This window comes from Petaurus breviceps, unplaced genomic scaffold (assembly GCF_028583685.1).
Source record: "Petaurus breviceps papuanus isolate PSGF00001 unplaced genomic scaffold, PetGlider_PUasm1.0 90847, whole genome shotgun sequence".
NCBI lineage: Eukaryota > Metazoa > Chordata > Mammalia > Diprotodontia > Petauridae > Petaurus > Petaurus breviceps.
Window position 1 is genome coordinate 10,517,729 of NW_027187360.1, and position 10,930 is coordinate 10,528,658.

At 37.7% G+C, this 10,930-nt stretch overlaps 1 pseudogene; it reads right to left on the minus strand.

Moving 5' to 3' along the window:
* Positions 1-2,532: 2,532 nt before the first annotated feature.
* Positions 2,533-3,967, minus strand: LOC138149602 (acyl-coenzyme A thioesterase 9, mitochondrial pseudogene; annotated as a pseudogene).
* Between the last annotated feature and the right edge of the window lie 6,963 nt (positions 3,968-10,930).

Consider the following 10,930-nt stretch of genomic DNA (forward strand, 5'->3'; position numbering starts at 1 on the left):
AAGCATTCTTGCTGAAAAAAACAGAGTTGAATAGAAAATTTGACATTCAGATAAAAGAAGCAAGAGAAGCATGAGAAGGTAAACAGGGAAAAGAAATCATAAGGAACTTATCAAAGTGGAACTATTAACATTCCTACATAGAAAAACAATAGTTTAATTTATGAAACTTTTCTCAGTAGTTAAAGGGAATAGAAATATATATATATATATGTATATATATATGTATATATATGTGTGTATATATATATATGGGCATATGAATACATTAAAAAAAAAGAAAAGAAATGAATGTTGGAATGTGAAGACATGTGGCATGGAAACTGAGGAATCCTAATCTGATACTTTAAGTTCTATTGCCATTCTCATTATCTCTGTCTGAAAATGCTCTAAGAAAAGAGTACCACTATGGAGAAATTCCCTACCTGTTGTTGAGGACATAGCTATGATAAAGCAGGTAGTTATCAAAATAATGTGGCATTAGAAATATTTGTGGCAGATAAACAGGTCATGACTGCCTTTGTCTACCTTAGTGTTATTCTAAGCAGTGTGCAAGAATATTATCCCTACCTGATGGGCATATGGGATGCCTGTGAATGCAGATAATGAGATCTATGTGTGTCCACCCAAAGAAACAAAAACCCCAGAGAATCATATAGTTTTATCATTATTTTTTGTTTGAAGAGCCCAGTGATGCATTCATCCCTTCCCACACATTGCCACCTACCATGTCCCTTGAGAGATTGTCAGTGAAATAGAGACTAGAGTTAATCTGTCTGGGTTTATGACTTAGAAAATGAGGCCAATATTACTTGACTGCTCCCTAATGGCTTCTAAAAAGACCTCCTTTTTAATATGCACATTTCCAATTATGGCCCTTTGGTTTTCAATAGTATCTTTCATCTCAGAATGACAAAGCATGCTAGCTACTTTCATTTGTGAAATCTCACTGAAGGGCAGGATCCTGTCTAAAACAGACTCTTGAGAAGGGCAAGTAGGGATATGGAGAGACTTGTGACTTAGGTTAAATGTCATAATTTCACCTCTAAGGGCTATGTCTTAACTGAGGACTTAGGCACTTTAAGAAAGTAGATCTGTGTTAGTGGGATGATCCCATCATGTCACCCATTCCATATGCAACTGAAAATCATCCCATTTGCTATCTTTGGGTTAGGTACCAAATATCCTCAAAGAGTTGTGGGAGATAGGGGCTAGTAATATCTAATTCAACTGCCTCTATTTATATAGGAGAAAGCTAAGGATCAGAGAGATGAATTGACTTTCTCATGATTATATTGGGTAGCCAGGTGGCTCAAATCTCACCTTAGATACTTATTAGCTGTGTGACCCTGGGCAAGTCACTTAACCTTGCCTTAGTTTCCTCATCTATAAAATGAGCTAAAGAAGGAAATGGTAAACCATGCCAGTATCTTTACCAAGAAAACCCTAAGTGGGGACATAAGGAGTCAGACAAAACCAAAATAAATGAACAACAATAATATGACAACATAGCTAGCGCTGTCATGATTTGAACTTAGGATCTATGATTACAAATCAGTACCAGTGTATGTGATTTAATCAATATATCACAAGATCCTACATTGAAAGCTATAGAAATGGCATTATCTCTTTATATTTTCATTCTAAGTTTGTGGATAAAGGTTTGTTGTTGTTTTTTTAACAGAACTAGGAAAACAATAACAATAACAACACCACTGAGCATTGGTGAGTCCTTGTGGTATCTGTAAACATCAATCAGATGATCCACCATGGGGATGATGTACCAGAGAGGTTATTTTCTTGACAGCAAGAAAAGATTTATATGACATAGATAGATAGATGATAGATAGAGAGATAGATAGATAAATAGATAGATAGACAGACAGACAGACAGACAGACAGACAGGTAGATAGATAGATAGATAGATAGATAGATAGATAGATAGATAGATAGATAGATGGATAGATAGATAGATAGATAGATAGATAGATAGGTAGATAGATAGATGATAGATAGACAGATAGAAGACAGATATATACACACATATATGTATGTATACATATATTCAAGGTAATATCTATAGCAACAAAAAGTTAGAAATAAAATGTGTTTCTAACAATAGAGGAATGGCTAAGCAAATTATGATGTATGAAGTAATTGGATATTACTTTGAGTTAACTTTGTATGTTTTAAATGGCCATCTCCCTGTAACAACAATGCAATATTCACAACGCCCATGGTGACTTTTTTTTAAATGATCAGAGTGAAACTTTAATGTTGATATGTACTACATATACAGCAAAATAATGTGTCACAAGTGTTTAGAAAAATCAGCTTGTCCTTTATTGGCAAAAAAGAAAATGGAAGTAATATAGTACTAAATTGGGTTACAAACAATTTAAATTATGAGCTTAATGTGTTTGTTTTTTATCAAAAATTCCCTTTCTGGCAGTTCTGACAGGTGTGATCATTCTCCTTGAAGATGAAAATACTTTTTAGCCCCCACAAATCTTTTCCTACCCTAAATACCATATGCTCTTTCATCCTCAGTTTTCAAAAGATAGCATTTTTTTAGGGTGTCAATGGATAATAGTTGTTCCATTGGCTTTTTGATGCATTGCATCCATGAAATGTCAATGACCATCTAAATATAACATGGAATTTCCATAAGTTTTGGGAATTACCAATGGCACTTCTTTTTCAACAAAAAATGTGAAATGGAAGACATTGGTATTCTTGTGCTCTTTAGTGCCAGGGAAAGATACTTCACTGTGTACTCTAACTTGAATGTGATTCTTTTCAGTAAAACAAACCTGGTAAGAAAAGAATAGCAGTGATCCAATTTCAACAGGCCTCTGAAACATGATTTCATCTACAGCAATTAGAAAAAGTCTGAACCAGCAAAATTACAAGCAGTAGCCCAACCAAGTTCAAATGCTTTTCTCATAAGGAAACCTCCAAAGATTCTATTGAAAATGTTCCATTCCTCAGGATAGCACATCTGAAGCCTCTTCAATTTTGTATCTTCCATCCACACTGAATCTGGAGGCAAAATTTGACTTTAAAAACTTATACTCCTTGGGTCCAGCGTGTTAAGTAACATGTTATGAACTGCATTCCTTTCTTCTGCGGTGGGAGCCATCTTCAATAAGGATGCAGTACCGGAGGCAATCCTCCTCACCTTATTCAGTTCTTGCTTGAAGAGTTCCTCTTCCTCTGGACCTTCAGGGACTAATGGATTTATAAAAGCTGGCCCTTTGTTTTCAGGATCACGGGCCACCATTAACAAATGTTGCGTCCAAGACAGGATGGTAAACCGTATCATGTAACTCACACACATGCATCTTGACTTCCATAGATGTCTTTCCAACCCAGCTCACATGTCCAATGAATTTAATGTCATTTTCTGAACTTATGACTTTCTTACATAGCTCAATTTTGTCAACCAAGGCCATCACGATAGAGAAAGGGGACATCTTGCCGGAATCTATTTTGCTGTGAGTATAGCAAATAAGAACTCCTAAGCTGTCAAGATCTTCAAGTTTCCTGCCAAATCTTACACTACTGTATACAGTCAAATATTTCTCCTGTAATGTGGGTTGAGTTCCTAAAGGCAAAATGACTTCAATATAACTGTCCTTCAGCCTCCTTCGAAGCAGATCCTTCTGGCTCTTAGGCAACAAGCTATGAAGTAACTTTCTCTCCTCCATAGCTTTCACATGGTCATTCTAGTGTGTGGATATTCCTACAACCTCCCGAAGTTTATTCTGAACTCCTTCCATAATGAGGGTTCCCTTGGTTCTATTAATAATTGTCTCTTGGCCAGGTGACCTGTCAAGAATTGCCTGTCCCTTGTTCAATGCACGAAATCGCATTGCTGCCCACCACATGGTGCTGCTGGCCTGCAGCCTCCCAACAGCCACCACAAGAAAAACATGACTCCATGGACCTGCCAGCCCAGCCCTGTCCTGCTGGTGTAGTGGTGAATCACAAAAATGTAACAGGCTCTTCACATGGAGGACAGAACAAAAGCATTCGTTCAAATACCAGAAAGCCAAGTCCCAAAACCAGAATGTCAAAGTCATTACAGTAGCCATGAAGTAAACCAGCCAACTCCCTTGGCCTCTGAGCTTATTCCTCCAGCAGTTCATCTCTACTTTTACACATAAGACAACATGTTAGCAAGACCCAACCTCTCCTGCACACTCCTGCCAATTCTTTACTTGGTTCTATGAGTATTCCTTGCAGACATCTTTCCAAATCTCTCTCTGGGTTCTCCCTTCTGCAGCCTTGGTTCCCAGTTTTCACAGAGTCCTGTGCTTTTGGCCCATTCTCTTGCTAGAGAGGAATAAGACAAATCCTCCAATCTTGGGATAGCCATTTCTCCCTCTAAAGCCCTCCTGCTTCCAAATAGAGGCCTGACATTTTGTGATCCCAACCTCATCGCCAAATTTAAGAACAATGCAATATTCACAACACCCATGGTGATGATAAATATGCTGATATAGCTGTGAATCACAAAATGTAACAGGCTCTCCATATGGAGGACAGAGCCAATGCATTTATTCAAATACCAGAAAGCCGAGTCCCAAAACCAGAAAGTAGAAGTCATTAAAATAGTCACAAAGTTGGTACACATGGTTAATGCAGTAAAAACTCACATTTCCAAGCCTTCAAAACAAAACAGGCTCCCTCAGGCGAAGATCCTCCTCTCTTCACGGTAGCTGCTCAATCTCCACACTGCTGACTCCCAGCAGTTCCGGCTCACAGCAGTTCTCATTCCTGGCAGTTCTCAGCAGACATCATCAGCAGAAGTTCCATCTGGCTCTCAAAATAAATTCTGCCACCACCAGTTCTGTTCTCAAAATCTCTTCCCTCTCCAGCCTGTGCCTCTTATTAGCCCCACCTCTTCCTGCTAAGTCAGCAAGTTCATCCCATTGTGAGATTCACAAGTTCTGGGTCTTAATACTTGACACAATTTTGAACTTGAAACTAAGTGCTAAGTACCTGTTAGCTTAACAATACAAGGGGCATGGAAGATCTTCAAATCCCATTACCATTACACTCCCCCACACTGGGAATGCTCTCACTCCTCATCAATACCTCCTACCTTGCCTTATTTCTTTCAAGTATCAGATAAAGTCCTACTTTCTGCAGTAGTTCCTTCCTGGTCTTCCTCCAACTCCTGCTTTCCATCTCCCATTGATAGTGCCTTCCCTCAGAAACTGCCTCCAATTTATCCAATCTATCTCATGTATATTTATAATATCAATTTCTCCCATAAGCCTGTGAGCTCCTTGAGGGCAAGAACTGTCTTTGTCTTTCTAGGCCTTAGCACAGTGCCTGGTCACTAAAAAGTGCTTGATAAATTCTTGTTGGTTAACAGACTATATTTATTCCTAAAATCACTGAACAATACTGATTTTTATTGAATTTCAAGACCTAGGATATATTCTGTGAATTTTATGAAGATCAATTACTGAATTTATGTGAAACAAAAGCCTGACCCATGGATAGGTATAATTCCTTTGGGACTTTTTTCTTTTATATTAATGTAACATTTTCTCTTGAGCTACCCTACCAACCATACTCACAGTTTGCAGCCTTGGTCTCGAGTGAGATAAACTAGTTTAAATTCAGGATACTCTGTGGATCTGTTCTACTAAAACTATAACTAACAAGCCTCCATGAGGCCTCAGTGCAAAGCAAAGGCATTTATTGAGATTCCATTATATTAACAACAATTAGAAAACATCCACCTGTAAGCCTGGAAGTTTCAGTCATCAATAGGAGTAGTAGGCACACACACACAGAGAACCCTAGTAGAGAGGCACATATGAATGGAATACATATGGCCTTAGTAGCTTGTGCTTTCCAGAATTGCAGGATCCAATTTTACTTCCCCCTTTCCCAGTGTCCTTATGATATTTTCCTTAACTTAGTATCGAAGTTTGCTCAGCTAGTCTCTATGGTCTTGGTCCCTCTCTTCAGTTCAACTCCCAAAAGACAAAAATGGCAGGCTCTTTACAATTTATAAAGATTATACTCCTCAGAACTGTCTCTTACATCAACTGCTGATCTTGCTCTATGTTAGGTCTGATGCTTCTTATTGAGTTAGTAGGTTTGCTCTAAGAGACCAATGGCCAATGTGAAGAGAGTTGAGAGATTAATCCCCACCTCCAACAGTCAAAGTCCCCCTCAAGAAGTGAGTTCTTTGGGGAGGCTAGGTGGCACAGTGAATGGAGCATCGGCCCTGGAGTCAGGAGGACCTGAGTTCAAATATGGCCTCAGACACTTAACACTTATTTAGCCATGTGACCTTGGGAAAGTCACTTAACCCCAATTGCCCTGCCTTCACCCCTTGAAAAAGAAAAGAAAGGTGAATTCTTTCTCTGTCATCTATTCTCTTTTCTGCTTCCAAATGTCACACTCTTCAAAGCAGTTTGCTTCCACAATTGCCTGTTTATTATTTGTTTAAATAATACCTAAGAAATGTATGATGTTTGGCTAGCCAGTGGTTACCTTCCCTCAAATTCCAGCAATTTTGATAGCGATTTTTCACAACTTGTAAAACAGTAATGGTATGGAGGTACATATTTGCACTTCTTTGAAAACCTTACCATGACTGTAACCATCCTCTTCTGTGATTTCATCACATCAATTTTCCACCCTAACCTCAATACATTAAGAAAAGGATTATTTTAGTGTCACAAACAGAGAGTCATATGTTGACAATGTTTAACAATGTTTTTCCTCTTTCTTATTCCATGTCTTCTGAGTACCAGTACTAAGCCATCATGAACTTAAGTATATATCTGTAGAGAATATCTTCCTGTGTTTTCCACATAGATCAAGCACTCAAACTTGGGTATAGATATTTAAATATTGATGTGCTAACAGAAACCTAGAGGAAAAACAGCATAAATGAGTAAAAGCATTTAATGTGAATAGAAAATTAAGTGTAAGAATTTAAAAACATTCTTAGCATTTTCCCCTAATGAGTATGTTTCCACTATCCCGTTTCTCAACCTAGTCTTGAAACTATCTCTCTCTCATATAGGTTTCCACTTGTAAACTAAAAAAAAAAACAGGGAGAAGTTTAAATATTCTTGGGGGAGGATGTCACAAAATCTTTAGTGTGGTGAAGGTGAAATTGGTTAGCTTCACCTGTGCAATGTCTGGATCTCCATCTGAAGCATCACCTAGACTGATCACTTTGTTATAAGCTGTATGTCTTCTCCCATTGCTCCATCAATATTAGGAGCCCACTGAAATTGTTCGGCTCATGAACATTCATTCAGCCCATCCATCCACTAATCAGAGTCTATGCCTTAGCCTGTTACCGACACTCTGTGTTGTTACCATTGTCTCATGGGAAATGAAGTCCTGAGAAACTCCTTCCAAAGAGCCTTAAACTCTGTTATCATGAGATGTAGTTGAAACAGTTGCTTGTTATATTAAAAACCTAGTAAACCTTTCATTTATTAAGTAGCTAGCAGCTTATATAAGATCAATTGTTAGTTTCTTTATTATACTAGATGTATAATAAATGGTTCTCTCTAGCATACATTTTTTCTAAAGAATTAAATAAAACTTCCATTACTAATTGGTAAATTATAATTACATCTCTGCAAAGTTATGTGATGGTGTGTAAATCTAATTTGTTTTGCAAACTGATACAAAGAGATAGTTTTGTTTTGTCTTGTTTTGAAAAGATCTATTTAAACAGTGAAAGGTTAGGCCATAACTTTGTGTCTGCATCAATATATGGCAAATAGTCTATTTCAATGACATCTTCTTCAACTCACCTTGTTTTCCGAAAGCACACTGGTGTCTGAGAAAATAGTAACTGCAGCTCTCCTCTTTGAAGCAACTGATCTTTCCTGGGTCTTATTCACTTCGGGGGCTCTAAAGTCCTAGTAATCCACAGGTTCACAGGATTTTAATTGCAGCAAAAGTAGCTTAATATGGGCATGCCTTGGAGATATTGCAGGTTCGGTTCCAGACCACTACAATAAAGCAAATATAACAATAAAGTGAGTCACATGAATTTTTTGGTTTCTCAGTGTGTATAAAAGTTATGCTTACAACATACTATAGTTTATTAAGTGTGCAACAGTATGTCTAAAAATTTACATGCCTTAAATAAAAACATAAAAATGCTAACCATCATCTATGCCTTCAAAGAGTCATAATCTTTTTTTGCTGGTGGAGAGTATTGTCTTGATGTTGATGGATGCTGACTGATGGGGGAGATGATTGCTGAAGGTTGAGGTGGCTATGGCAATTTCTTAAAATTAGCAACAATGAAATTTGCAACATCAATTGACTTCCTTCCATGAAAGGTTTCTTTGTACCATGTGATGCTATTTGATAGCATTTTACCCACAATAGAACTTCTTTCTAAATTGAAGGCAATCCTCTCAAACCCTCCATTGCTTTGTCAACTAAGTTAACGTAATATTCTACAATACTGTTATTTCTCAGGGCGTATGGCGACCAAAGGGAGGGGTAAAGATGGAGGAATGGTTGGTCAGTAGAACAGTCAAAGCACACATAATATTTACCTATTAAGTTCACTGTTTTATATGGGCATGATTTGTGGCACCCCAAAACAATTACAATCACAGAACACCATAATAAATATAGTAATGAAAAAGGGTGAAATATTGTGAGAATTGCCAAAATGTGACACACCGAAACAATATGAACATGTATTTGGGGGGAAATAGTGCTGACAGATTGCTAGATTCAAGGTTGCCACAAACTGTCAATAGATTTTTAATCTTGTTTCTACTAAGTTTATCAGTACATTTTCCTAAAAGACTTAGAGGATCAATTAAGATCAAACACAAAGAAATAAAGACACCGTGTGCTCCCAGATACACGATTACTAAGTAGGGAAAATGCCAGCAGTTGACTCTCCCCAACTCAGCACCTCAAGTAGTACATACCTCACTCATTGCCAAAGAGGAAAAATAACAAGGATAGTGTTGAAGAGACAGGACTTTTTACTTATATTCACTCAATTCTGATTTAGCAACCTGGGTCCTTAGTCAATTAGAAGACTTTTCATTATCACCCAGTATCAGTCCCTTAGTTACTCACAGTTAGAAATAAACTTAAGTTTGTGCTCCTTCTCCCCACAGACAATGTGAAAGTCTCTAGGAAAGTGAAATTCATGTTTATTGGAGGTTAAACTTGTTGGTAGTTACCATCCTTAGTATACCATCTTAAGAAGTGCTTTTGCTTTGAGGATTTTATTTATACTGGCTGACTATTAAAGCTCACTGATGGGGGCTCATGAGATGTAATTTTTGTTTTGCTTTTTTTTGGGAGGGCAACTGGGGTTAAATGACTTGCCCAAGGTCACATGGCTAGGTTTTTGGGTTGTTGTTGTTGTTTTTTTGGTGTGTGTGTCTGAGGCCGGATTTGAACTGGAGTCCTCCTGACTCCAGGGCTGGTGCTTTATTCACTGCACTACCTAGCCACCCCCATGAGATATAATTTTGAGATTGCAGACATACAAGGTAACATTGGAACCTGAGGTAGCAATTACGCCCCAGGTACCCTACAAGTGTGAGCTGGAGTTTGAGCCCAAAAGATGTGTTATTTAATAATAGCTAGCATTAGTATTTTAACATTTTCAAAGCATTTTCTATAACATTTTATTTGAGCCTAAATACAATCCCATGAAGTAGGCACCATCAGCAATATTATCCTCATTTTATCTATGAGGTGTTTAACTCTAATAGAGGTTACTGACTTGATCATAATTAGCAGGAGTAGAGTTTAAATTCAATCTCAGACACTTACTAGTTGTGTGATCCTGGAAAAGTCACTTATTCTCTATGGATCTCTATTTCCTCAACTGTAAAATGGGGATGAGAATGGCACTTATCTCCCAGATTTGTTTTGAGGATCAAATGAAATTATATTTGTATAACACTCAGCACAGTGTCTAGCATGTAACAAGTGCTTAATAAATTTTTCTTTGCTTCCTTTCTATGTGTCAGGAACTGTGACAAGCACTGAGTATACAAATAAAAGCATTTGAGGTAGTCCATGCCAACAGGAAATGTATATTTTTTATAGTTTTAAAATAAGGTATTTACTTAAAAGATATAGCCAGAAAAAAGTATAAATATTTCTCCCCAACATCATTGAGAAATCTGAGTAGAGTAAGCACAGACAACTTAGTTTCTACATAGATTTTCCTCCCACATCCAAATGTGAAATACCTAGTAGTTTGGTGGGCCTTGTTACTACTGGGCTGCTTTTGGATCTTGACACTGAACTGGTTGGCTGCTAAATCATACATGAACTTTTCTCCTAGACTTCTAAGTGACTCACTCTCATGGCCTTGTGAATTTCCCAAGGTTATAGCCATCTCCAATCCCTTTCACCTAAAAGAATAAAGGAATTCAGCAAAAGAGAGAAGGAACCACAGGTTACTCTCTGTCCATTTCATGAGTGAGAGAGGACTTGATGCCTTCACCTAATCTTAGACCTCAGCAGTTAGGAGGAGCCTGAATTCCAATCCAGAAAGACAACACATAAAACTGTTTATGTACAATATATGGCATGGAGTGGGATGGGAACATGATATGGAGATGTATCCTAAGAGATAAATAAGGCAAAAGCTTACTTATCTGAGCTGAAGGATCCATGCAATAAATCTAGATTACTCAAGGAAAGGAGTTGGAGAAAATGGTCTGAGCAGAGATAGCATGGCTGTAGCATGCCAAGATTTGTCAGACATCAGACATACAATTTAAACTTGATTCTTCCACACCCCAGATTTAGCACCCTTTAGTCTGTCTTCCTGTAGGTCAGTGACAACTCATATTTGTCCAGTGTTACAGAATTTACAAGGTGCTTTACTAAGGGTCATCAATTTTCAACTGTAATGTACCTTAAATGCTATCTAGC